The sequence below is a fragment of the Phocoena sinus genome, chromosome 3, assembly GCF_008692025.1.
Source record: "Phocoena sinus isolate mPhoSin1 chromosome 3, mPhoSin1.pri, whole genome shotgun sequence".
NCBI lineage: Eukaryota > Metazoa > Chordata > Mammalia > Artiodactyla > Phocoenidae > Phocoena > Phocoena sinus.
In genome coordinates this window covers 67,066,999-67,094,935 of record NC_045765.1, presented here as the reverse complement: position 1 = coordinate 67,094,935, position 27,937 = coordinate 67,066,999, and the positions used below count along the sequence as shown (strand labels likewise).

Sequence of the window (27,937 nt, the reverse complement as noted above, 5' to 3'; positions counted from 1 at the left end):
CAAAAATGACACAAAGAAACATACACACACTCATAAAAAGAAAGCAAACAAACAAACAAACCAAAAAAACGAACAGTCAGAACCCTAGGACAAATGGTATAAGCAAACCTCAACAGACAAAATCACACAGAGACACATATACTTATGGACTCACAAAAAGAGAAAAAATATATTAAAAAGTAAAGAAGAGAGCAAGAAGACCAATAAACAAATCCACCAATGATAACAAGCACTCAAAACTAAACTAAGATAAATATAAAAACCAGAAACAAATCAGATGCAGAAAGCAAACCCCAAGTCTACAATTGCTTCTAACGTCTACCACCTCAGTTTTGGGAACATTCGTTGTCTATTCAGGTATTTCGCAGATGCAGGGTTCATCAAGTTGATTGTCGGGATTTAATCTGCTGCTCCTGAGGCTGCATGGAGAAATTTTGCTTTCTCTTCTTTGTTCGCACAGCTCCTGGGTTTCAGCTTTGGTTTTGGCCCTGCCTCTGCATGTAGGGGACCCTCAGGCATCTGTTCCCCACCCTGACCAGAGGAGGATAAAGCCACGGCTGATTAGGGCTCTCTTGCTCACTCATGCCAGGGAGAGGGAGGGGTGCAGTAGTCATAATTGGAATGCGGGGCAAGCCTGTGGTGGCAGAGGCCAGCGTGACATTGCAACAGCCTGAGGCGTGCTGTGTGTTCTCCTGGGGAAGTTGTCCCTGGATCACGGGACCCTGGCAATGGTGGGCTGCACAGGCTCCCAGGAGGGGAGGTGTGGATAGTGACCTGTGCTTGCACACAGGCTTCTTGGTGGTAGTGGCGGCAGCGTTAGCATTTCATGCCTGTCTCTGAGGTCTGAGCTGATAGCCATGGCTCGCACCCGTCTCTGGAGCTCGTTTAGGCAGTGCTCTGTATCCCCTCTCCTTGCACATCCTGAAACAATGGTCTCTTGCCTCTTAGGCAGCTCCAGACTTTTTCCCTGACTCCCTCCTGACCAGCTGTGGTGCACTAGCCCCCTTCAGTCTGTGTTCATGCCACCAACCCCAGTCCTCTCTCTGGGCTCTGACCTTTGAAGCCTGAGCCTCAGCTCCCAGCCCCCACCCGCCCCAGCCGGTGAGCAGACAAGCCTCTCAGGCTGGTGAGTGCTGGTCGGCGCTGATCCTCTGTGTGGGAACCTCTCCACTTTGACCTCTGCACCCCTGTTGCTGTGCTCTCCTCTGTGGCTCCGAAGCTTCCTCCCTGTCCACCACCCATCCCCGCCAGTGAAGGGGCTCCCTAGTGTGTGGAAACTTTTCCTCCTTCACAGCTCCCTCCCAGAGGTGCAGGTCTGGTTCCTATTCTTTTGTCTCTGTTTATTCTTTTTTCTTTTGCCCTACCCAGGTATGTGGGGATTTTCTTGCCTTTTGGGAAGTCTGAGGTCTTCTGCCAGCGTTCAGTAGTTGTTCTGCAGGAGTTGTTCCCCATGTAGATGTATTTTTGATGTATTTGTGAGGAGGAAGGTGATCTCCACGTCTTACTCCTCTGCCGTCTTGATGGTCTCCCCTTATAGAATTTTTAGACTCAATTTATAAATTCTTCAAAAAACGCAACCGGCATTTTGATTGGTATTGCACTGAATATGTAGATCAAATTGAGGATATTTATCATCTTTATAATATTAAGTCATCTCATTCAAGAATTTGAATTGTCTCTCCTTTCATTCAGATCATCTGTATATTCTTTTTTTTTTGCGGTACGCAGGCCTCTCACTGTTGTGGCCTCTCCCGTTGTGGAGCATAGGCTCCGGATGCACAGGCTCAGTGGCCATGGCTTACAGGCCCAGCCGCTCCATGGCATGTGAGATCTTCCCGGACTGGGGCACGATTGGCAGGCGGACTCTCAACCACTGCGCCACCAGGGAAGCCTGAGATCATCTGTATATTCTTCATTGAATCTTTAATTTTTTTCCATGGCAGTCTTTTCTAAATTAATTCCTAGATACTTTATAGTTTTGAACTGTGAATGTCACTTTATCTTTATTTTATAATATGCCTTTTATGATTTTGTAAGTTTAAAGTATTTAAGTTGATATTGTATCTAGCAACCATGCTGAGCTATCTGAATAGTTATGTTATTTGGGGGCTTGAAGAAACAGAATGTATTGTTTAGTAGTTGTGGATGCCAGACATCTAAAATCAGTAACACTGTACCAACATCAAGGTGTGGGCAGGGCCACACTCCTTCTGGAAACTCTAGGGGAAAATCTGTTCATTGCCTCTTCCACCTTCTGATGGCTGCCAGCATTCCTTGGCTTGTGGCCACATCACTCCACTCTCTGCCACCATGGTTACATTGCTTTCTCTCTTGTATATATCAAATCTCCCTCCATCTCCCTCTTATAAGGATACATGTGTTTGCATTTAGGACCCACACGTATAATCCGATATAATCTCTTCATCTCAAAATCCTTAATTTATTCATATATGCAAATTTTTTTCAGATAAGGTAATGTGTACAGGTTCTAAGGAATAGCATCTTGTATCTTTAGGGGCCATTATTCAGCCTACTATGCTTTCTCAACTTGGTAAAATATATATAACTCAGCTCCCAATATTGCATATTACTTAATGAAGAGACACTAAGGCATTCCCACTAAAGTCAGGTACTAGAGAGGAATCATACAACTCCTATGTAACATTATTTTGAAGCTCTTACCTATTTTAATTAGACAAGAGAAAATAATTGCAGGATATAATAGTTGGACATGAAGAGTTAGAACTATTTTCAGATGACATGATTAGACATGTGGAAAATCCAAAAGAATTAATTAGAAGTGACCTCAAATAAAATAATTTAGTAATGTAGCAGCTTATAAAATTAACATTCAAAATCAATAACATTCATAATAGAAACAAAAACCAATTACAAAATGTAATGGAGGAGAAGATCCTCTTATGATTAAAAAAAAAAAATTGCCAAGGTAAAACTTAATAAGAGGTATCCAGAACCTACATGAGGAAAATAAGCCTGAAAGTTATAAAAGTTGATTCAACAAATGGAAAAATGTGCCTCGTTCTTAGATAGAAAAACTCAACATCATTTAAAAATATGTTTTCTCTATTTTTATTTATAAATTTATGAAATGCCCAATAATGTTATCATCAGATCTTTTCCCCCTGTAGCAACACGATATGATTATAAAACTTGTCTGAAAAAACAAACAAGGAAGAATGGTTAAAACATCCTGAAAGACAACAGCAATTGGGTGAGAGAATGGGAGGGTTTGCAGTTACATTACAGCAAACCACAAACGCTTTATAATTAAGACAGTTTGGTATTGACACATTAATAGACAGACAGACAAGCGGGACAAGAGAGTGATGAGAAATAGAATAATATGCATATGGAAATTTAGTATATAATAAAGGGAGCATCTCAAATCAGTAAGGATAAGATACATTTTTAAAAATAAATATTTTTAATAATAGAAGATTGTGGTTTACTTACAGAAAGATTAGCACACTTAAGAAAATTTAGCATAGTAGTTGTCAATGGAACTCAGCTGGCCAAACTATTAAAACATTGTTTCTTGCTTTATAGCTCTGGACTGAAATCACAGATAATGGTTTCATTGTGTTCACTTTAAACTAGAGATATAAACTGTTTAATAAGTGAAATTGAGATGCTGTGTAGCCAGTGTTGTGCTGATAAATGTTTAATACATACACATATACACATGTTTGTGTGTATGTATCAATATCAATATCTATATCTATATCTATACACATATATATGCATGTATATATGCACACTATTAATTTTACTGATATAAAGGATATTTAGTAATTTATTAATAGTAATAAAGTATACAATATTCTCTATTGTCAACACCATATAATTAATTGATTCTCACAGAATGCTTTCTTTGATTTTTGCCAAATTCTTATCCATAACCAACCTATGGTTGTAATTGTTGAGTGTAGCTTTCATGTGAATGTAGGTTGATATTTTCATTTACATTAATGAGTAAACTGAAAGTGAAATGACAATGTTGAATCTTGACTTATTTGTAAAGGACATTAGTGACTTCTTTGCTGAATTGGATAATATGTTCCAACTACTGGAAGATTATTTCTTAATTTTTTTGTGCTATTCACAGTGTAACAGCTACAGACAAATGCACTTTTAAGATGAATCTACATTGTTGACATTTTCTCCATCATTGTCTTAAGTCTAGGCCAGAGGTCAGCAAACTTTTTCTAAGGGTCACATGGGAAATACTTTAGACTTTTGGGGCCATTTAGTATCTGTTGCAACTATTCACCTCTGCCATTATAGCACAAAAACATCCACAGATAATAGGTCAAAAAATGGGTGTGGTTGTGGTCCAGTAAGTTTTATTTACAAAAACAAGTGGCAGGTTGGATTTGGCCTACTGGCCATAGTGATCTCTATAGTATACAGTCAACAAAACAATAACTTAAGCCCTGATTTTGGCACTGCCAACTTTCATGATGTGAATACTACCACCATAGTCAATTTCATGCTAGTAATATGATTTTTAATACTGAGTTGAGGAGAGATGTACAGCAGCATGCCATTCTAGAGTCTTACCACCACAGACTAAAATAACCCCAAGAACCTTGATAATAGTAAAATGTATTAAAATAATCAGGAAGTGATGAGTGTTGAATAGTTATTAACTTTGCTTTGAACATGATTTATTTCACTGTACGTTTATATAATTTATTTTGTAATAATGGCTGTGTTTAACAATCAGCTCACAAAATTCCTGAAAATTTAACAATCAGCTCTTGTGAGCTGTCATGAGCCAGCTACAGCACACCACTGTGTGTAGCCATGTAGGAATAGAGAAAATTGGATTCATTATTTACAGTATATACCAGAATAAATTCCAAATGGATCAGAAACACAAACATAAAAATAAGATGAAACCATGCAAGTACAAGGCAAGACATGGATGAATTCCTCTATAAAATGGGAGTAGGGAAAACTTTCCAGACTATGGCTTGAAAGCCAGAGGTATTAAGGGAAATGAGATAGATTAGCTTCAGAAAATGAACTGAGGATTATTCTTTCTTTTTGCATTTTCTGGAACGACTTATGTAACAGGAATTGTGTTTTTAACAGTTTGATAGAGTCAATTTTAAAAGCATCCAGGCCTAGAGCAATTTGGGATGGAGTTTTAACTACCAATTAAATTTCTTTGATCCTTGTAGGTCTATTTTAAATTCCTTTTTTATTCTTGTACCAGTTGACGTCTTATGTTTTCTAGGAATTTATCCATTTTATCTGTTTGTTTTTTAAATCTGCAGTTATTTCCCCATCTTCATTTTGATCTGTGTTTTATTTACTTTCGTTGTCTCTTTTTCCTCTTGATCAGTCTTATCAGAGGTTTATCTTGGTAATTTTTTCAAAGTAGAACTTTAGTTTTATTAATTTCCTCTACTAAGAAAAGTCATTATATTGTTTCTTTTCCTTTATTATATCCTTTTTCTTCTTTGGGTTTGCTTTGATGTTCTTTCTTATAACTTCCTGAGTTGGATGTTTAGCATATTTTTCTTTTTTAATATTTATTTATTTAAATAAATAAATATTGGCTGTGCCGGGTCTTAGTTGAGGTATGCAGGGTTGCGGGCTTCTTAGTTGCGGCATGCATGTGAGATCTAGTTCCCTGCAAGGATCGAACCCAGCCCCCTGCTTTGGGATTGCGGAGTCCCCCCACTGGACCAATGGGGAAATCCCTCTTTTCAACTTTTATTGTTTCCTGATAAGCATATTTAAAGGTGTAAATGCTCCTTCAAACACTGCTTTGGGTATGTCCCACACATTTTGTGTCTTCATGTTCATTCAATTCTAGATAGTCTCTCATTTTGATTATAATTTAATTTTAACCTATGAGTTATTTAGTAACATGGTATTTTCAAAATATAGGACATTTAAAAAAACCTTTCCTGTTACTAATTTCTAATATTAATTCATCTGCATGATATTGTTCCTGGCAAGTTTATTGAGACTTCCTGTAGGCCTAATCTGTTAGTTTAAACATTTGTATACTTCTAAAAATGTGTATTTGCTATTTGTTGCGTGAACTACTATAGCATATGTATCAAAGCATATATATTATACATAGCATACCACTGAACATTCATATCAAAGATCTGAACAATATAATTAATAGGATAAGCCCACTAATTATACTGTTTAGATAAGGGTCTGCTTAATTTTTGTTTGCTTAATACATTTTTGATAGTATGGTTTTAAAAGCTCCAACTATTTATATGTTTCTCTCCATATGCTGTCAGTTATTGTGACCTATTGTTAGGTGCATACATGTTTGTGATGGTTATCTCTTCTCATTCTATTTTTTGTTTACCTTTTACCTTAATTTTTTTTTAATCCACTATTATTATTGCTATTCCAGCCTTCTTTCATGGTTTTGGGGTTTTTTTTCTTCCTGTCTTGAACTCTTTCATTTTCAACCTTTTTGTGTCTTTTGGTTTTCAGAATTTTTCTCATACACAACATATGTTTGGATTTTGTTTTTATTTCTTAATACCCTCAGAAAGTATTTTTCTTTTTATTTGTGAGTTAAATCCACTTACATTTATTGTAATTTCTTTTATATTAGAAATTATTTCTCCCACCATATCTTGTATTTCAATTTATTGCATTTTCTGCTGGTTCAAAAAATTATTCTATTTTTGTTCAAGTGTAGCTGCTTAAGACCCTTCCTCATGTTTACTTATCCTATTACTTTCTTAAATTTATCAATGTCTGTATATCCAAGGAAATAATTTTTAAAACTTCCAGAAATAATGAAGAGATCGTAAACTAGAATAAGAATCAAATTGAACAGTGGGTGCAAGATGACAAATGGGAAAAATACTTTTTAAATATTAAAAGAAAATAAACTTGAACCTAGAATTTTATATCCAGCCCAATTCTTTCAAATGTAATGACTTTAAAAAATATACATATACACATATTTGTATATATATGTGTATGTGTGTATACATACATACATACATACACACATATATATTCATTTCACTTCCAATGCTGAAGCCTTGAAACTACAGAACAGGTAGTTGGGAAGGGAAGATGGAAGTCAGGTGGGGGTGAGCAGGACAAGTTGGAACCCTTATAGAAGCACAAGCTGGAACCTGTGGACAGACTGAAACTTATGTTAGTTCTTGTTACCTCTAACCTTGAATATATGTGTTTCTTGCAGAAATCGGGGGCTTTTATCACCATGGCCAAACACACACCTGGTCCAGGAATCAGAGAACCTTAAGGGGATCTATGGAAGATGGAGCATTTGGAGGCTCCACTGCTTCTTCACACCAGTGAAGTGAGGTGGCAGGTAAGTGACAACACCTTTAGAACCTTTCACAGGGATCTTGCTTATGGCCCACCCTAACTGGAAACATACAAGAAAGGGGATTTGGGGAAAGGGAGTTCAGCCTAGCTAAGCTGACACAGCACAAAGCCACGGCTCACAGGTGTTGGCCCTTTTCCTTCCATCATCTACATCTCCTAGCTTCTTTGTATTTTTTGTCTCTTTATCCTTTCCTGATGACCTCTAGGAGAGTTTCTCAATCTGATCTTCCAACTCAGTGATTTATTCACCTTTGTCCATCTTGCTATGTATCTTATCTATTGCCTTTTTCACTCTAGCTATTACATATTTCATACCTACTTCTCAGTTTAGTCCTTTCTTATGTTTTCTTGTTCTTGCTTCACATTGCTGGTATCAGCCTTAGCCTCTTAATATATTCATCATAATTATTTTAATTTCTTGGTCCATTTCCTCTTACAATTCTATATGATTTAGATGGTTTATACTGTTGAGTTTGTTGTCTTTCTTGTATAGTAGTTGTATTCCTTCTATGGCTTTCTGGTTATTTCTTTGAAAGAATTGCTCTTCCCCTTTGATATCAGTTACTACACAAGGTTCTGTGGTGGGAAATGGCTACAACCCAGCCTTCAGTTGATGTACCTGTAGATGAAACAAAGCCAGGGAAGAGAGCCTCATAGAACTGATGGTGATCATTCTAATTTTCCATCATCTACAAATAACTTCTCTAGTATGTCTTTCCCATTTAAACTCTCTGGAAGTAATCTCCATAGATTCACTCTCCCTGCCCTGGGGGTTTGGAGAATACCCAAAGGTAACTGGTCAGTACACACCACCCTTTCCATCCCTCCTTTCTCCTGCAGGGCTTTTGCACATCTCTTATTGTACCCTCCTGACCCCTGCAGCCGTGACTGTTGCTGCCAGTTTCTTCGGTGATTGGCGGTCTGTCACCATCCCCGGTGGCAAGAAGCGAGAACAGACGAGACCCTCTCCTTTCACCCCTCTTCTCACAGCCACCTTAGCTGCCTTCCCTGGCCGGCTGAAGCCTTCTCTCCTTTCACTCATACCCCCACCCCTCCGCAGCCCTCACATAACACTTCTGAGTCTTCAGACTCCCTAGGGACTTCTCATAGGGTTGTATTTTATTCATTTTTGGTCATTAGATCCTCAAATCCGAGTTTCCCTCCAGCTTCTGTAGTTTCTCTAGGGTTGATTTTTGGGAAGCAGCCAGTGGCCAGTGTAGTTTGTCATTTTGACAGGATGAGAGAATGGTTTCTAGAATGAACAGGTGTACCATAAAAAGGGGAGAATTAGAGACAGCAGATGTATGAGTTTTAAGGACAGAAAGGCTACAAGTGCACACCAAGAGATGCTTTTTTCTGTGTTTAATTTTTAAAATTTATCTATCTATCTGTAACTATGTAAATGTATTTATGTATGTTTGCATATATATGTGACTTTAAAAGTGAAATAATGCTGTCAGGCTTATAATGAAAACAGCAGTCTTCACCCCTTCCTGCTCCAAACTTCTGCTCCCTCAAGGCAACATATTTCGACATTTAAAAAAAACTGTTTATTCTGGTGTTTACTTCCACATTCTAAGTAACATGCTTATATTACTGTTTCTTGATTTTTAAATGTTAGCTATTATCTTTGGTTTCCTACTGTAGAAGATGGGAACTTGTACTCAATGTATTTTCCCTTCCAACGAGTTCTCTTCCCCTTCTTACTCCCACTCCTAATATAGTTACGTCACTGCTTTCATTTAATATTGAGTGTTTACACTATCATGCCCACATAAACACTATTTACAGTTAAGACCTGCAGCATCCTAAGATTATATTTCCTTCCTTAAATAACTTTATTTTCTTAGGGTTAATACTTGTCTCTCCCCATTCCCACCACTGTAGTTCAGTGCTCTCTATAACCTGTCCTAATCCTCTGATGGAGTTGTTGGATAGTTTCAGATGAAAACATCAGGTGATCTACCTGATTCTTCCCCTCCCCATTCCCATCCCTTTTGTACAAGCGCCATCTTCCTGCTCACACTAGAATGCTAGTTAAACCTTCCCTTTATCATCATCTTGAAACTTCCTTTGCCCGCCTCCCTGTATGAGATCTCCTATTTCCTAATTTTGTATCTCCTTCTTTCTTCCCTTGTTTGGTGATGAAACTAATATTTTCTGGTCGCTTCCTAAAAAAGAGTCCATAAGAGGTAAAAGTTCAAGTCTGCGTGCAGTGGTCATTTGTTATTCAGGCTTCCCCACATTTTTGAACACCCCTTTCCCATTGTTTTAATAGTTTCCCACATTATAAATTCTGCATTCTTAAAGAAAGACATTTTTCAGGTCATTTTCTAGTTGTTGGATTGCAGACATGTGGCTTTGATTATACTTGTCAGCTGCATCTTTGCCAGAGTCAGAATCTGGATCCATAACTGGATTACTTGGGAAAGAGGTAGGGCCTAAGGCTTCCACTTGGCAGGTACAGATCTGGGTGCAGCAGCACAGCAGGGCTCTGAAGTGATGGCAGAGACAGAGGTAGGACCTGGAACCAGTGCCAGCAGCCTCCTGGCTTGGTGGTTTCTGTGAGAGGCAGTGACTCCCTCACTGGGCAGCTCTGTGCCATGGTGCTCGGGTGTCACTCGTGGAAACACAGTCCATTTCCTCCACCTCAGTCTGTGTATTCTGTCTCATGACTAGTCCTTTTGGCTTAAACTGATATCTCAGTCTGTTAGGACCGCTATAACAGAATACCACAGACTGGGTGGCTTAAAACCAACAGAAATTTATTTCTCACAGTTCTGGAGGCAGCATGCTCGGGTTCTGGTGACGGTCCCCTTCCAGGTTGCAGACTGCCAACTTCTTGCTGTGTCCTCACATAGCAGAAGGGACAAGGGAGCTTTCTTGGGTCTCTTTTATAAAAGGTATTAATCTCATTCATGAGGGCCATTCACCACCCTCCTGATACCATCACACTGGGCATTAGGATTTCAACATACAAATTTGGGGGAGACACTAATATTCAGACCATAGCAACTGGCTAGAATAACTTCTGCTATATTAAACTAGGCTGGCTAATATGCCTTGCATGCCTAAAGGTATCTTTATTCTACTATAAGATATAAGGTTTTGATTGAGACTAGAATTCTAATTTGGAAATCATTTCCCTCAAAAACTAGACAGCATTTCTTCATTACCTCTGGCTTCTATTGTTGTTGCTTAGAAGTCTGAAGTTGCTCTTTTTCCTGAATCTACATGTGATTCACTTCTCTCCAAAGCTTTTTTATCTTAAAGTAGTATTTAATTTAAAGTTTTTCTTTTTCTTTTTATTATTATTTTTTTTGCTGTACGTGGGCCTCTCACTGTTGTGGCCTCTCCTGTCGCGGAGCACAGGCTCAGCGGCCATGGCTCACGGGCCCAGCTGCTCCGTGGCATGTGGGATCTTCCCGGACTGGGGCACGAACCAGTGTCCCCTGCATCGGCAGACCGACTCTCAACCACTGCGCCACCAGGGAAGCCCTAAAATTTTTCTTTTTTTGTTATCAAATCTACAAATGGTCATATTTTAAAGTCAAATAGTTCTAGATGTTGTTTTATGAAAAACAACTATTTTCTGACTTGGTGCCCCCATTTCCTTATGATAGGAAACAGCCACTTTTACTAGTAGTATATATGAATATATAGTTAAATGCATTTTTAGCCCATGTGAAATGGATCCCAGGAAGTTTTTCAAAATTCTCACATTTGGCTGTTATTCACTTTTTCAAGAAAACATTACAGATAAAAGAAGATGACTGCCTTGTATCTAAACAGACTTTAGGATATAGATGTTAGAGATCACATAATAACAATTGTTGGTGAGATTTTCCATCTTTTTACTCATTTGGTGGTAGAATCTTAATCTGGGCTGGGGCCTGAAATAGAAGGAACTTCTATTTCTAGGGGATGGCTCCATGAATGAGAGGTCTTTGAGGTTCCTGAAACCAGCATCCAGGATGGGACTCCTCACCTTGGAAAAGGCAGGGTAGTGAAATTTTAAGAGCTGCAGTTGAAAGCCCAGGAAGGTTGTTGTGGAGCTTCTTGGCCGAGCCTAGCATTGTGGGATTGGGCTCCCCCTCCAGGGAACCTAGAAGAACCACTAGAGGCTGGGCAGGCGGTGCACTGCAGAGGCCAGCCTCAGCCGATTACCTTCTATTCTATTTAAGCACCTTCAGAAACAGCAGCATGGGGCAGAGGAAGCCGCTCCAGGCTGTCCAGGCTTCAGCTGCAACTTCATCTGCCTTCCCTGTGCCTGCTCACTCCAAGCCAACCAGCATTGGTAGCAGTGGTGAAATTCTCCAGCCATAATGGAGTGCGTTTGGCTCCAAAGTAGCAAAGTAGTAGGATAGAAACAAACAGGATTCCCTCCTTAGACTTTTTAGCATCTTGGAATCCTGGAATTTCTACATGTATGGAAGGGATGAGGGGATCCAAGAGATAAATTAATTTCCTGCTAATATGGACATTGGGGGCTCCAGTGCATCATCAGGGACCCTCCTGAGGCAAGACTGGCTGTTATTCAACAACCTGTGAAGTAAGATGTACTGGTTACACAAATTATATTTTACCGACACTATCTTTCAGTTTCTCTTGACACTAACAACTCTGGTTACCTGCTGTATGGATTGAATATTTGTGTCTCCCCCCCACCCCCCAAATTCATATGTTAAAATCCTAATCCCAATGTGATGGCATTAGGAGGTGGGCTTTGGGGAGGTGATTAGGTCATGAAGGTGGAGCCCTCATGAATGGGAATAACGACCTTATAAAAGAGGCCCCAGAGAGCTCTTGTCCCTTCCTCCATGTGAGGACACGATGAAAAGACTACTGTCTATGAACCAGGAAAGCAGGTTCTTGCCAGATGCCAAATCTGTAGGCACCTTGATCTTGGACTTCCCAGGTTCCAGAAATGTGAGAAATAAATATTTCTTGTGTAAGCCACCCAGTTCATGGTATTTTTGTTATAGCAAAACAAGACCCCTGTGATTTAATTTTTTTTTTTTTTAATGTTTAGTGGTTGAAGATGAGAGGTTGGGGAGCACAAAGTGGGACGGACTAGACCTGCCTTTATTTTTCTTTGTCCAAAGTTCCATCCCAAGTTGCCCCTGTTGAACCAAAAGAGTTTCTACACCTCACAAAGCTAAATTTGAATCCACTTTGCATATTTCTTCTATGCAGAATAGGATGTTTTATCAAAGATAGGGAAGAAAAGCTTAACAGCTTTAAAGGTGGACATAAGGAGCTCTGACCTTAGTTTCCCTGAACAATAGCCCAAAACAAAAATGCTAAAAAAAAAAAACAAAAAACAATCCCCAAGCCACAAAACAAAACACCCAAAACAAACAGAAGTGCTTGGTGAATCGTTAGATTCCTGTACCAGGGTGAATAATACAGTTTCCACAAACAATGATGAGTCTGATAAGAAACTCAGAGCAGTGTTGGCCGCGGAAGATTTTCTGAAAATGAAAAGAGGCAAATAGTCCAAACCAGGCCACACATCTGTGACCCTTGCTAAATGGCTTGTTTGCTCCATCACAGCTGTTTTCAAGGTCCTGGAAGTCAGTTCCTTTGCTTAATCCAAGGTGAATTGGACCCACAGAGTCTTTCAGTCACACACAGTCCTGCCATAGTCATATTTGCACAGACGTTGTGTCAGCTGTCCTGATTCCTTGGATGATGTGAGGCTGTAGCTATGACTGTGAATAATGAAAGACACATTCTTCCTTTGTAGTTAGAGAAAGGGCACCAAAGAACAGATCCATATATTAAATGGAAGGTGTAGGTTGGAAATGAACAAATGGATTCCAATAAGATAAGGGAGATTACTTAAATTTGATAGCAAGTGGTTATAGCTTGAAGATATTTGAATATGAGAGGTTCTAGTCAAGCATTTTTTACTAGAAAAAGCAAATCTCTAAAGTAAGCAAAAGTAATCAGAATGTATCAGCTCAAGAGAGAACAAGATATGGCACTTGGAAACAAAAGGTAATAATGGCAATAATAATGTTCAGCTTCTGTTATTTTTTGAGGCTGGTTCAATAAAATGTAACGTAACATTAGCAGTTTCTTGGAAAAAAAACAGCCAACTGTTCTTCTCTTTTATCTATGGCTCCATATTCCACATAAATTATTCACTGCTGTGGTTAGTTCCTCATAGTTGGTGCATCCCCAAAGAATTCCGTGATGTTAAGTAACAATGAAAGTAGAATTTGTAATATTTTGTTAACTAAAGCTTTATTTATAAATGATCATCCATTTGTTTTTAACCTAAATGCTTCCTCAATTTCAACTATTGGTTTCACTCCATTCAAATCTAGGATTCTTACTATGTATGCTATAGTCTGGTATATTATGCCATCTTTTTCAATTCAAAATATCCTCGTCATGGAAACAGTGATTTTTCCCACATTGCTTGCTAACTTGTTACCTTTCCACAGCCTTGGAGGGATGGCTGTATAATGTGTTATACTGAGAACAAAATGAAGTTGAGGCAGTGTCTTCTAGGTGTTTCTGTTTAATCAAGCTGGGTATCAGAACCCTAACATCAGCTTGGGTTTATCTGGCCAGTTATCTGTATGATAATTTTGAGGATCTTTTTAACTGAGGACTTTATAAAGATAATAAAATGATTTTTTGAGAATAATTGAAACCAAAGCCCTGGAATTAAAACTAATTATCAACTTTGGCATTAATATAAACAACAAACTGTAAGCTATCGCAAGTGGAATTTGATCTCATTTTCCAGTTCTTCCTCCTCTGTATGAATGGCTCAGGGAGTTTTTTTCTGTTAACATATCTCTTCTGCTGAGCTCCCCTTTTCCTCATCAACAGTCCATGCTTTTCAATGTCCCTGGCTCTCTGTGCTGGGATGGGCCCATATTGCAGTTTCTCTGGCTCTATGTATGTCAAGTCTAAAGTTTGCTTCAAGTCTAGGCTGTATCCATTGTTATTGTAGACCTGCTTGAGTGTGGGATGCTCTAGAAAATACCGATGTCCTACTGTACTTGAGTATCTGGGAGCACCTATGGATTCTGTGCCAGTCCCTCCATTCTTTCCTTCTCAGCAAGCACTGTCCTGCTTCCACCCTCCCTCCTCCAGCTGTGGTGTAGTCCTCTCGCTGTTGTCTTGGATGATGTGCAGGATTCTAGTCACCTTCTTTTGGCTGAAAGAGTGTCTCCCTCATGGAGGTAAGGTGAAATAAATTCCTCCACTCAGTGGTACCAAGATATTTCCTGCTCAGTGCCGTTAAACATCCCCCAAACTACAGCGGTTCAGGAGATGTACGATTACTGTCTACAGAACTTGCAAGGAAACCACTTAGACATGAGGATGTGTGTTGTGGAATTAGGGAGAATGGCTCACACCTCCATCACCAACAAAACTCTCTCCCTCCCTCCCTCTTTCCCTTCCTTCCTTTCTTCCCTTCTTATTCCTTTCAATTGCTTTGGAAAGAAGTTTGACTTATCACATACTGGACATGGAGGTGGTGGTTTATTAACCCATATTCCCACACATTTTCAGTCTTGACTCTGCATCAGAATAATATCTAACAGTTTAAAAAAAAAAGAAAAAGATTAGCAGTTTCAGCCCCACTTTTAAACTACTGAAACAGAATCTCTGGGGATGAGACTCAGAAGTCTGTATTTTGAAAAATCTCCACTCTTTAAAATATATGCAGCCAGATTTGAGAATCCACAGCCTGAATGTTGCCTGCTATAACAATGATGTATCAAGTACTACAGCGGATTGCACTGATCGTGTTAGAGTTAGTTTAGTTTACCTCTCTCTTTGATGGCCTGGCTTGAGGGACAGGATAGTGACGAGGTTAAGAGTATAAATGGTTACATAAGACTGCCAAAGTTCAAATTCTTATTCTACCCCTGGGTGTTTTATTGAGCAAATTATTTAATCTCTTCATGTTTCAGTTTATTCATCTGTAAAGTGGCATTAAAAATAGTACTTTTCTCATAGCACTGTTGGATGATTAAATAAGATGAGAAAAGTAAAGCGCTAAGAACAGCACCTGACACACAGTAAAGGCTGTCAAAATATCAGCCGTTGCCATTATATGGACAAGCTTGAATCATAAAGGTCTACTGGAGTTTGAAAAGACTTTAAAAGATGACCTAATCCTCAGGCACTTGGATATTATTATGATTCCCATTTTAGATTAGAAAGCTCAGGTTCTTTTTTTTTTAATGTCTTTATTGGAGTATAATTGCTTTACAATGGTGTGTTAGTTTCTGCTTTGTAACAAAGTGAATCAGTTATACATATGTCCCCACATCTCTTCCCTCTTGTGTCTCCCTCCCACCCTCCCTATCCCGCCCCTCTAGGTGGTCACAAAGCACGGAGCTGATCTCCCTGTGCTATGCGGCTGGAAAGCTCAGGTTCTTAAGTGATGTGCTTGCCCAAGATGATTCAGGATGAAAATAACAACTATAATAACAAAAACAATAACAAGTAGTATCTATTGTGTTTACAACATGCCAAACACTGTATTAAGTGTTTGATGTACTTAACCCAGTACATTAACCCATATCATTAACCCAGTGCTTTTCAATCTTTAACACGTACACACAGTCACCTGGGGATCTTGTTAAAATGTAGATTCTGATTCCGTAGGTCCAGCATGGGTCACAAGATTTCTTCACTTCTAACAACTTTCCAGGTGATGGTGGCTCTGCTGGTCCAAGACTCACCCTTTGAATAACATGGGTTTAACCTGCACAACATCCCTGTCTGATGGGTTCTAGTTTTTGTCCTTATTTTATGTACAATAAACTTAGGTTGTGAGGATAAATAACTTCCTCGAGGTCACAGGGCTTGGAGCTGTAGTAATGGGGCTTGGACTGATTGTCCCGTTGCAGAGCCTGCCTCCTTCCCCATCCTGCCTGACTTCATTCATGCGTATGTGACAGGGGATCTATGCCACTTGGCAGATGCCATATGTTTCCCAAAGTTTTAAATTCATGTGTCTACTTAAAGCAGAGACACTGATGGTGTGTTTTATATATTTTTAATTGTTCATTACACCCCTGGCCCTTTCAGCTAGAGTGACCCATTTATGTCTGTGGCTTCTCTTGCACAAAAAAGAAAGTCCTAAATTCCAGCTGATGGTAAACCTAATGCTCAGGTCCCTCCTGAGCTATAACACTCACTTCCACCCTTTTAAATCCTGATCTTATTTGATCTGAACCCTTTTCACGGAGGTTAGAATTCTTGGCTCCATATACTTAGATTGGATCCTTCGCCCTCCTGTACTGTTTTGGACTTAGCCTGTGCAGCAGACTCAGAGATGCACTGCTTAGGCCCTCTTTGAAGAAAGAGCTTGTTGCCTAGCATCAGGAGTGCTTCCAGCTGTGGACCTCTTCAGGTCTGCTTCAGCTCAGAAGCCCAGGCCAGCTCTTCTACCAGGCCTGGCCAATTCTACTAATGATGACCCCTTTATGGGCACCCTTTGCTCAGAGCTCCTCTCCAGGCTGGCAGAGACTTTGTGAGGTTGGCATCATCATCTGACAGCTCCCACACCCAATCCTACTTTCTTTATTTCTTTTCACAAATACTACTCCCCAGCATAGTAAACCTTTTGCACTTCTAACTCCATCTCAGTGTCTGTTCCCCAGAGGTTCCAACCAACACCTCCCACCACTCAGCTAAGTGAGAGCTCTTGCTCAACCTAACCCAAGTTATCAACCCCAACTGGTGCCTGGGTAGACCTGGCCTGGTACGTGGTAGACATCTATGCCCAAGCAGGTGCTTGATTATATATAATCACTCAATAGACAGGTGCATATTGAGCAACCATTGGGTACTCATACCTTTATAAGCATAATCACCTCTTCTAAATGTCTCAGATAAAGGAGAAATGTGGCAAATTTAGATACCATGCCTCTATTTAGCCTTTGGTTCCTATGGTAATTGTTTGCTAGAGGTTAAAATTTAGCGATTATATACTACGTCTTAGGATCATCGGGTGCTGCCTACGTAATTATAGGGTTGTGATATAGTGAGGAAAAACAGATGTCACCAAAATAAGATAAGAATTGACTAGCTATGTCTATGGTGGAAAAAATACAGGGACCATGAGTCAGCAACATTGAACTGCAGTTCAAAAAGTAAATCACATATTGGATACAGAAAAGTAAACAGAGAAAAAGATTGAGGGGCTTTTTAGTTTGGTTTTTGTTTGTTTTTTGGGTTTGGGTGGGTTTTTGTTGTTTTGTTTTGTTTTTTGGCTATTTATTAATACTACACAGAATCCTGAGTCTTGGTTCTAATTTCAGATGGAGAGTTGTCAACATGATTTAATTGGATGGGCTCTCAGAGCCCCCTCCCTAATTCCCCCCATAGCCATGTATTCCTATATTGAAGAGTTTGGAGTTTTGAATAAAGGGGCAGGTAGAGGAGTGAATGGTAATTTTTGAGTATGAGCTGTTCCCCAGAAGTGCAGGCCTATGTCACTACTGTTTAGATGTGTGTGGCTGTCAGTGGAGAAGTGATGAAAAGAAGTTCTGGATGTCCAGAGGACGTAATGAGATCTTTCCATCTCTGGAGAAGGAGAAATGACTGTGAGATGGAAACCACGTTGGAAACGAAGTAAAAGACAAGTCCAATTTTGATTAAAGCACATTTTGGCTACCATAGCTTAAGAGAGTCTTAGGAAACCTAAGAAGCAACCCTAGAAACAAATCATAAAATAGAGAGAAAGAAATCATAAAGCAGCGAGCTGGACAATAATATATGTGGGATGGACAGAAAGGTTTGAAAAATGCATTGTTAGGTCGAAGAAGGGAAGTGAACTACCAAAGAAATTATGAGGTATTCTCTAGAAAATGGGCTTTTCTTGGTGCAGAAAGGGTAATAGGTTACATCTAAAGCTGAATTTCTTGTCAACAAAGACTGACATTATAAATTAACCTGGGAGGTTGTGAAATTCACATCCATTGAAGATAGCTCCAATATGGCCCTGCATGAAGTTGAGAAAACAAGAAATAACCAATTTTAAAGTCTGTTTGTCCCCCACAATTCCCTGATTTATGGAAAAAGTGAACATTTTTACCTTTTTTACTTTACCTACAGTCTGATATGCATGCAGCAAAGGTCTGAGTGTATAGTTTTCTGAATAACTAGCCTAGAAACCCACCAGAGCACACACAGTGAGGTGACTCTGTCACCCATGGAGCAGATAAAATGACATCAATAAATCATAAAATATGCCCAAGAGGGCATTATAAATCATTTAGAGTTGCTATTAATATTTTAGACATGTTCATTTTTAGCAGTATGTTAAAGTTTAGTGTTTGCATTCCATTTTAATTCAGCACTTAATAATTGAAATATGATGATGTTAAAAGTGATTAAAAAATTTTTTTTTTGCTAATCACTTAAAGATGAAACAGAATAAGGGAACTGATTGTTAGCTTCATTCTCTCTAAAAGTCCCTTCTGGCACTTTGGGCACTGGTCCCCAAACCCAAAAGAATATTCTTTGGCAGTACTCACCCAAGAAAAATGGTGGTTTTCAACACATTGGTCAGTAGAGCTTTTTCACTTTCTTTCTGTGACCTGCAGGCTGTTCCACTCTTGACTTCCTTGGTGGCTTTATGCTTTCTCTAGTTGGTCAGGGCATCCTACCTATGCCACTGTGGGTATCCACTTCTTTCATATTATTAAAAGCATCCCAAGTTATTAATAAAAACCACTCTCTACTGAGAATCTATTTTGTGCCCAGCAGTGTGCTTAGTATTTTTTATTTATACAATATCATAGGTCTTCACAAAAACTCTGTGAGGAGAATACTATTACTCTTACTGCTTATAAGGCAACTTAGGTTCAGAAGATTAAGAAATTAGGCAAAGATCTCAGAACTGGTCAGTGGAAGCTATCTTTATTCTAAAGCCTATGGGTGTTTCCAAGTCAGAACTTGATCCCCTTAGAGACTTGCCTGCTAATACTTATGGCTTCAATGTGTGGATCTCTGTTAAGAGATGTTAATATGTTTGTAATAACTCATACTTCATGAGTTATGACTTACTAGCCACCTCTTTCTAGAATACTCATTTTCTTTTAAACACAAAGAGGCAGTTCACGTAGCTGCCTTCAGGGGATCAGTGGTGTCTTGGAACAGGGCTGCATGGGCGGACTGGCTCCACTTTTCCCAGAGCTGGTAAGGGGAAGAGATGTATATCTGCTAGGACTCTTGATTTTTAAGTGACACAAACGTGACTTGAGCTAGACAAAGAAGAAGGTGCTTCCTGGCTTACTGGATTGTATACCTGTAAGGTGTAAGGGTATCTCTGGCTTCAGGTGTGGCTGATTCAGGTGTTAAATCGCTTCATCAGGACATTGTGCCTCTCCATCTCTTAGTTCTGCTTCCTTTGTGTTGGTACCATTCTGGGCAGCCTTTCTCATCACAGTGATTCCCACAAGCTTTCAGCTTAGAGCCTCTTGGTTTATCAACTTCAGAAAAATCCTAGAATTTAGTCTGTGTGATTTAAGTCATGTGTCTGTCTCTAAACCAACCACTGTGGCCAGGGAGGCGGAATACACTGTTTGTCTAACCCCCAGTCACATGTCCATACTTGGATTAGGGGATGGGATGAGGTCAGTGTCATCTGAATCACATGTGAGTAGGAGGGGTGTGCCTCATCAAAGGGAAATGGAGGTTTACTATCATAAGCAGTGGGAGGAATGGATTCTGAGCAAGGAAAAACTAGAAATGGACATTTAAAATTGCTATTTAAATTGAGTGGGTTTGAAGGTGAAATGAGAAAATATAAAAGCATTTGATAAACTAAAAAGCACTGTTCAATTTTTTTTTAAAAAGTTCTCCTTTTATTAATTTATGTACTGCTTCACTCAGAGCTGAGAAATGAAAGGCTTTAAAACCTTGTACTTTGATTTGATTAGTAGAGCATTCAGTAGAAACCAATGCAAATAAAACCAGTGTAACCTTACTAGGGAAGCACAGCTGTGGAATATTCTTTTTTTTAAAAATTAATTGATTAATTAATTTATGGCCGCGTTGGGTCTTTGTTGCTGCGCACGGGCTTTCTCTAGTTGCGGTGAGCAGGGGCTACTCTTCGCTGGGTGCACGGGCTTCTCATTGTGGTGGCTTCTCTTGTTGCAGAGCACCGGCTCTAGGCGGGTGGGCTCTAGAGCGCAGGCTCAGTAGTTGTGGAGCCGGGCTTAGCTGCTCCGCGGCATGTGGGATCTTCCAGGACCAGGGATTGAACCCGTATCCCCTGCAATGGCAGGCGGATTCTTACCCACTGCGCCACCAGGGAAGTCCCTGGAATATTCTTTTCTTTCTTTTTTTTTTTTTTTTTCTGTTGATTTTATGGAGGAGAGAATCATGGAGGGGGTCCCGAGAGGGAAGAGGGGCTGGATAGCCTTGCATGTCAAGAAAGGTCTGTGGTCAAAAAATAAATAAATAAATGTGCTTTTCCCTCTTCAAAGTTACGCTTTATTTTAAAAAGTAAGTATTGATTTTCTTGATACAAATAAAGTTTATATGCAATTTACTGTAGGTGTAATGTAGTCTAAGTTCATCACATAAGCATCAACTTTAAATGATTACTACTTAATCTAATTCTATTTTTTCCCCTCTTGTTTCTCGGGGAGAACTTCTTTTTTTCTATCAATATATTTCTGTTGTTCAAAAAGCTATGTAGCCTCTTCCATGGCTTAGGAAATTTCTGCTCAGATGTCAAAGCCCAGGAAGGCAAGTTCTCTCCAGTTTTATTACCTTCCTGGAACTCCTCAGGAAGAAGGCAGGGTGTGCGCGTGTGCCCTCAGCATTCCCAGGGCCTTTTCTGCTCACTCTACCTGCCCTGAATCTCATTTGGCTTTGAGAAAAAAAAAAAAAAAAAAAAAATTCCCTTAGGCCACATGGTTCAGCTATCAGGAAAGTATCTGTACAATGTATCCTTCTCCCTTTTAAATCCCACTTATTCATTCTCCTTTGCATTAAATGCTCATCTCCACTGAGAGTGTGCTTTAATTAAACCTAGAAACACTTAGAAATGGGAAAACCTGATTCCAAAAAGTCGCATATAGAAAAGTGCATGAATATATACATATAATTATAACTCTTATGGATATTTTGTTATAGAAATGCATGTTCATAAAAGTGTTTAAAAAAGGAGTAAAAAAAAGATTAAAAAAATCTCCCATCTTACACCACTCACTCAGATATTTGCACTATGATAATTGTGGAAACTATGCTTTCATTTGGGGGGGGTGGGGAGGAAGGAGGGCCTGGTATTTGCATATTTCTCATATATAAAAATGAGAGGATGTTACAACACTCATTTATAATCTTTTTTTCATATAACAGTATCTGACTAATATTCTTTTCTACAACAATCTATTTCTTAAAGGGGTTATGTCTTATTTTTTTTCCTAAACATCTACTTTAATATATTCTTGAACAGAGTAGTAATTGCTAAATACAAATGTATAACGATTTTTCTCTTTGCATTAATATTTGCTGCCCCTGCCAAGAGAGATGTATTTTAATATTGCTTTTCTGTAGACAATGTCTTAGTGCAAGGAAATAAATCTAACAATTTGTCCCATGGGGGGTGTTTTAAAAACAGAGTTCACTCATTATTCTCATCATGACACTAGTCTGTCCATCCATTTGCCCATAAGAGTGAACCAGTTCTAAGAGAAAGTTACTCCTTCTTTCCTGATGAGTGTTTGCAGAGGAAAGGGAGGAATCGATTCAATATTTATTTTAAATGGCATTGATTAAAGATATTGCTGTTTATGCTTGGCATATTATATCAATGTCAGCTGTACCCTTCTACACAAAACATGCCTGGTATACTAGTTAGCCACAGTCACATTTTAAAATGTGCAATCCTCTATTCAATTGTTTGTGGCACAAAATCATGGTTAGATTTTGGAAATGGAACCAGAAGATATCCCACTATTAGTGTATTTCTGTTACTTGTGTTTGTCAGAACATTTCTTGATTGAACAAACATGTATTTTTCCCCATATCTTTGTAGTATGAAAAATTTCATTTCACCAGTCAGAGAGCATGATCCTAGCTTTAGAATTGTAGAAGTATGATGTTTACGTCAGGTAAAATAATGCCAGGGAGGGGATTTGGAGGAAAGAAAGTTGCTGACTTGTAAGACTGGAAATGCCAGATACGGTCAGATCGAAAGTGGGCCAGAAGGCTTACTTCTAAGAGCCAGGAGTGAGTTTGGGTTTTTGGTCCGAGCAGGGCAGAGTAGAGTAGGAACCAGAGTGCCCTTGGGGAAGAAACTTTCATCTGAATATTCCTTTACATGCCAGGCAGTTTGCTTCTGGTATCTCATTGGTTGCAGAGGCCATAGCAAAACAGGATGAGGTTCAGGCAAGGTGTCAGGAGACAAATGTTAGTTAGCAGCAGGTCAATTCCCACCTCATACAAAGAGCTGCAGGTGTGCTAATGGCTAAAGCCTGGGGTGAATATCATCTGAAACCAGCAGGTGGAAACCCATGACAGCAAGCAGTTAAATATGGCTTCCATGCACGCTCAGACACTAAGGTCGATTCCAGCATTACTCCTGGCACATCTAACAACTCATAGAAGAAATAAAGGTAAATGATGCCAAGGACATGGAAGCATGGGCAACCGTGTGCATTTTAAGAACTCTTGTTTCAGCATGAGTGTCATGTTTGGTAGGGAATGGTAATAGCTGAGACTGAAAAAAGCAGCTGGGACATAGTGGAGGATTTTTATATGTTGAAGAATTTGGATGTTTTCTACGGGTGTTGGAAAACTGTTGATGGTTTAAAGCAGAGGTGTGACAAGATCAATCTTGCCCTGGAGATAGATTATTCAGGCAGGAATGTGAGGGGTTAGAAAATCGAAAAGATTAATATGGAGGGCAAGGGGGCCCATTATAAGGCTAGGGCAATAAAGACAAAAGATAAAGATATTTGTTGCAGCACTATTTACAGGGAAAAAACACTTGAGACTGCCTCAGTAGCAACCAATAGCAATGAAGCTGTGCAGTCGTGAAAAAGAATGAAGCAGCTCTTTTGACATACTGATATGGACTATTCTCCAAGATGTGTTAACTGAATAGAGCCAGGTGCAGAATAGTGTATGTCTTATTCTAAATATCTGAATGAAAATAAGGGAAAAATATACGTTTGCTTAGGCATAAAACCTAATACCAGGGTTAGCTTTAGAGGGATCTGGGTGGGAAAGGGGCTTAAGATTCACTGTACAGTCTTTTGTATTGTTGGAATATTTTTCAGGTGCAAGAACTATAATTTTTAAAAGCTCAAAGTCTTATGAAATAGCCTATATGAGAGAGGATTTTTGGAACTTAGTGGTCCCAAGATACGGGTTTCCCTGAAATCAAGTCCCTTAATCACAGCCACTGTGGTTTCCCATTAGATTAGTGTGTAGCATCTTGAACCATTTTCTTGGTGGCTACAGCATCTCCGTTCTAGCCCCCATCTATTTTCTGGCCCAGGTGGGAGATGACTTGGGAGAATGGGGAATTATACGAGCAAACTGGGATGGTGGGCATTCTTGTAAATCTTCCCCTGTCACCTGAGAATTCTCTGCCATGACATAGAATTCTACCTTCTCTCTTCCTTAGCCACACATGCCAGTTTTATGGATATAAGAATAGATAATAATCTTTTAGGTGGCTTCATGATATGGTCGCCAATATTTGATGAATAATGCATATTTTATTTAAAAACAGTGTTACGACAGCAGCAGTGAACACTGGGATTTCATGTTGTTTATGGCAAAAAGAGTGCTCTCCCTCCAACCCCCAAAGCCCACCCCTTCAAACCAAGGTTGGTCTTCGGTGGCTTTTAAATTTTTAACTTCTGGATATAATGTGTAAATATAAAACCAAGCTGAGATCTCACTCCCAGCGGGTAACTCATGAGCTTGCCTTTTGTCCAAGATACTTAGGTTTCTCATGTTGCTTAAAGGCTTTGAAGAAAAAAAAAATCCTAGAACTCTGTGGTATGGATTTTTCAGTCTCCCTGAAGCATCCAGAATTGTTTTTTATTTTCTCCCCTTTGAATCCATGAAAACAAACCCCTTTTTTCTTAATATAGTTTTATTCACACATTATTAAACGGATTTACCATATTCTGCACCACTGTAGGCTTAGCAATTATGGCTTTCCTCTCATTGAGAGAATGAAACAATTATTCAGAATCTCATATAAAAATTTCTGCCTGATTCTGAAGGCACAGCACTGGGAATTTTGCTAAAACTGCTGATGTTATTAAAGTTTACGATTAGGGGAGGTATGGAGGGATAGAGATTAAGCAAATTATAAATGCAACAAATGAATGCTAAACTGTAAGGTAGGAGTGTGTGGCCCTTAGGGCTCAATTGGCTGACATAAAACATTTCTAAGGAGTAGTTTTTACCCGGCATTTCATCATTCCTTACTTTGCTTTGGAAAGTGCATTTTGTTGGATGGGTTTGCTCTGTGTTTTGGAACACCCTGTTTCCAAGTTTGCTCTCTTAAAACACAACGCACAATTGTTTCCCTCAGTAAATGCTAGAATTTTTGAACATTCTATGGTTTTCTCTAATGCAACAAAGAGAGAGGATCAAAAGTGATTATCCAATGGGACTTCCCCGGTGGCGCAGTGGTTAAGAATCTTCCTGCCAATGCAGGGGACACGGGTTCGAGCCTGGTTCAGGAAGATCCCACATGCCACGGAGCAACTAAGCCTGTGCGCCACAATTACTGAGTCTGTGCTTTAGAGCCCGCGAGTCATAACTACTGAGCTCGTGCACTGCAACTACTGAAGCCCGCGTGCCTAGAGCCCGTGCTCCGCAACAAGAGAAGCCCCCACTGGCCACAACTAGAGAAAGCCTGCGTGCAGCAACTGAAGACCCAATGCAGCCAAAATAAAATAAATTTATTTTTTTAAAAAAGTGATTATCCACTAATGTTTAGCACTCAAAGGCAAGATCACACACAATAATTAGCTGGCAACACACAGTAGAGTTTGGGGATGAGTAAACAAGGGGCCATTATTGCCTACAGTGAAGAACCACCTGGAAGTTGAGAGAGTGGCACGTCCTAATCAGAAAAATAAATGACCAGCTGCAAGGTTAAAAGCTCATCATTCAAGGAGTGTCCATCTATTTGAAAGCATCTGGAAAGTAACCGGCACCTGCATTAACTACAAACTCATTTGCAAGGCTTGGCGGCATCTCTCCACTTGACGTCTCCCTAATCACTCATCTTGTGGGCCGGGAGTGTGCGGCCTGTGTTTGTGAAAAGACAAAGCAAAAACTGAAAACCAGCAGGATTTTACCACATGGATGCTCGCCAGTAGAGGCAGAGGCGCACGGGAGGAACTAGGTTTTCAGACAGTCTGTACGTGCCCCTTTTCCCTCTCTTTCAGACCCGTCTATTCCAACCATCTTTCAGCTGTTTTGTTTGTTTCTGTTTTTGGTGAGTTTTTTTTTTTTAAAGACATAATTTTTTCAAGAGAAATTTAGGCTAACAGCAAAACTGAGAGAGGAAGTTACAGAGATTTCCCTGCCCCCGCACACACATAACCTCCCCCATTATCAACATCCCCTGGCTGAGTCGTACATGTGTTAGAATTGTTGAATCTACATTGATGCATCATGAACACCCAAAGTCCATAGTTCACATGAGGGCTCACTCTTGGTGTTGTACATTCTATGGATTTAGAAAATGTACAGTATATCCACTATTATAGTATCATACAGAGTTGTTTCACTTCCCTAAAAATCCTCTGTGCTCTGCCTATTCATCCCTCCTTCCCCCAATCCCTGGCAACCACCAGTCTTTTACTGTCTTAATAGTTTTGCCTTTTCCAGAATGTCACGCCGTTGGAATCTGGGAAGCCTTTTCAAATTGACCTTCTTTTACTTAGTAATATGTATGTAAGTTTCTTCCATGTCTTTTCATGATTTGATAGCTTACTTTTTTTTTTTAAACTCTGACTGATATTCTATTGTCTGTTTGTACCACATTTTATTTATTCTTCAGCTACTGAAGGACATCATGGTTGCTTCCAAGTTTTGGCAACTATGAATAAAGCTGCTATCAATATCCTTGTGCAGGTTTTTGTGTGGACATGAATTTTCAACTCCTTTGTGTAAATAACAAGGAGCATGATTGCTGGATGATATGATAGAGTATATTAATTTTGTAAGAAACCACCAAACTATCTTCCATTTTGTATCTCACCAGCAATAAAATAAGAATTCCTGTTGTTCTATAGCCTCACCAGCATTTGGTGTTGTCAGTGTTCTGGATTTTGGTCATTCTAATAGTTCTGTAGTGGTATCTTATTATTGTTGTAATTTGTTGTTTAATTTTAATTTAATTGAAATGACATAAAATGTGGAGCATCTTTTCATATGCTTATTTGCCATCAGTATATCTTCTTTGGTGAGGTATCTGTTAAGGTCTTTGGTCCATTTTTAAATCAGGTTGCTTGTTTTTTTATTGTTGAGTTTTTTTTAACTTCTTTTTTTTTTTTTTTGAGAAGGAACCAAGCAAGAGGACTTTTCTAATATTCAAAATGAAAATGCAACATGAGTATTTCTGTGAATTAACCACAATTTACTTGAGAAGACTTCATTAGATATTGCAGTACATGTGACACCAGATATTCTCCAGGTGTTATACAGAGTAAAAATTACAGGTTTACAGTGAAGTCAGATGTATATTTCCAAAGTGTCCCTTACAAGGGGATCCTAATCACAAATTGGCAGTATATTGTGAATATATATTATGAAAAGTGCCCTATTGAGGGCAGCAAGCTAAGGAGCCCATATTATGCTCTATCGACTCATCAAACAATGATATTAAGAATGGGTCCTAAGGTGTTCCCTATCTGGGTTTTAATGTCCATAGTAGAAGGTGAGACTCTCTTGGCACCTGGCACAGCACTTTGGACCAAGTATTGTTTAGCAGTTCCAGAAGATAATCAGCTCCAACGGTCACTTGTGCTTCAAATTTATTTGAGACTTGGGTTATGTAGCTTCTTCAAACTCATGAACCCATGTCCAATATATTTCATTTAGTAAATGACAAATGGAATTGTTGGATGACATAGGTGGCTTTTTATGTGAAAAGTGCTAACAGAAAACTCACTAACTAGGATAATCAATTCATCAAAGCCTCTATGGATTATAGGAGGAGTCTTCCAGCACATGGCAAGGACCCAATGACTTGAAAGTAAATGACAACACTCAATGACTGGAAATAGTGTTATTGCTTGTCAGATTGAATGAATTGAATGTGTGGCCAACCAATGCCTGCTTGTATTTTAGAATCAGGTTTTCCAGCTGACCAATATTGACGACTTCCCAAACAGTCACAACAATCCCATAGAATCCCGAGCTTCTGATCATAACATATATCAGATGAGAATTGCTAAGAGCTGAAGGAAAAGCAGTTAGGTGAGAACTAGGGAGTCTGGGAAAATATTTTAATTATGTATCTAAATCCCAAACACAATGTTTCCTCACTTGAACACACTTCTCATAACTGCCCAATTAAAATACA

At 39.2% G+C, this 27,937-nt stretch overlaps 1 protein-coding gene across 3 annotated transcripts in view; it reads left to right on the top strand.

Annotated features, from left to right (window-relative positions):
• Window positions 1-27,937, top strand: part of MEGF10 (multiple EGF like domains 10) — a 393,852-nt gene that overhangs the window by 112,616 nt on the left and 253,299 nt on the right. For all 3 annotated transcript variants that reach the window (XM_032627808.1, XM_032627809.1, XM_032627810.1), the window contains one exon: window positions 7,223-7,354. The gene's annotated coding sequence lies outside the window, so the exon portion shown is untranslated. The remainder of the gene's footprint in view (window positions 1-7,222; window positions 7,355-27,937) is intronic.